The sequence below is a fragment of the Centroberyx affinis genome, unplaced genomic scaffold, assembly GCF_046629955.1.
Source record: "Centroberyx affinis isolate AG114_WGS23_722 - 3 ecotype Tasmania unplaced genomic scaffold, CSIRO-AGI_Caff_v1 ptg000197l_1, whole genome shotgun sequence".
Lineage (NCBI taxonomy): Eukaryota > Metazoa > Chordata > Actinopteri > Beryciformes > Berycidae > Centroberyx > Centroberyx affinis.
This window is the reverse complement of record NW_027278890.1, coordinates 23,409-25,000: the sequence shown is the minus strand read 5'-3', so window position 1 is coordinate 25,000 and position 1,592 is coordinate 23,409.

Sequence of the window (1,592 nt, the reverse complement as noted above, 5' to 3'; positions counted from 1 at the left end):
ATTCACATGAAACCTACTATACTTTATATGCTTTATAATCTACAATATGCAATGATTTGCTGACTTGTGAAATACGATCGACTTCTCGTTTTCTTTCAAGACTCATAACCAGAATACATAATGTTTTGACACTGTGGCGAAACATCAAATGAACATTCAAAAATAGTATATGATTGGAAACGAAGTAGTATCAGTTATGGAATTATATTTATCACCACTTTGGCTGATGTGATGTGAAACATGATGTGTTTGTTTGCTACATCAGTTAATTAGCCAACTCGCTAACATTAGAGATTAATATAAAATGGCCATGGCAACATAAAAGCTATAGTGCGACACGGTTACATTTGTCTTTCCAGTTGAAGATACACATTAATCTGTGGTAGTGACAGAGCTAATGGCTGAAATTTAAAGGGGGGTCTGTGCTGTGAACCGTTCACGCTCCCTCATGTGTGACTCAGATCTTTCTGTTTCTGTCGTCAGACTGACACAGAAAGAAAGAATATAAAAAAGAGATTTGATCGAGGCTCACAAAATGCTAACAGACCAGAAATGACTGTCAGCCTTGGTTAGTCAGTTAGACTCTGTGTTGAGACACTAAGTCAGTGTCACAGAGTCGGAGGAGACAGAAAGTTGCTTCTTAACATTGCTGCCAAAGGAGAGAACTGATCTACACTGCAAAACATTTTCTCTTGTCTCCAGACCTATCAGCTTCTTTCATGATATTTTCAGTCAAATTCTCTCACTGAAAGAAGAGATAATCTGCTGGTTTCAGTAAATTTCACTTGATTCATACCAATATGACTTCTGTCAAGAAATCATCATAAAACAATGAAGAAAATCTGGAAACAAGAAACTTTCTCCAAGACAATTTCACTTTTACCAAGAAAATGTCCTGAAACAAGTTAAATTCTCCTGAAGAAAAGTCACATTTGTTGAAACCGGTAAAATGATCTGTCAGAGCAGTGAGATGATTTCACTGAAAAAATCCTAAAATCATCTTGATGAGTCTGGACAGTAGATGAAATAACTGAACAAGTCGGTCAGTTTTTACAGTGTATGACCTGTGGAAGTACGGCAGCCATGTTGGTGAAACTTTTTTATATTTGTGTGATTTTGTGGAAGCGAACCTGATGAAATTTAGCCTAATCTGTTTTAGGCTGTTAACAGTATTTAATTTAGCATTTTTTAAACTTTAATTTATCCAGGGAAGGTTGACTGACTCCGCTTTGCTTCACGTTCACACATTAAACCGTCGTACTGGGAGTGGACCAGTACAACCAGTACAACCAGTACAACCAGTACTTACTGGGACAACAGTGTCTTGCTCATGGGCACTCAGACAGCAGTTACTGAGCGGGTGTTCCTCACTGACTCCTCCCACACAGACTTTCCCAGGGATTCAAACCGACGACCTTCCAGTCAAACCTCTCTTATCTTAGCGGTACAGGCAGGCGGATGGGAACGCCATGCAGACAAGATTTTTAATTTTCTCATCAAAAACCAAACCGATAATTTGTTCCGTGACTGGGATTCAGGACCGCCTGGACAAGACCGCAATAAACCTCTGTGCTTTTGTCTCAATACAAGAT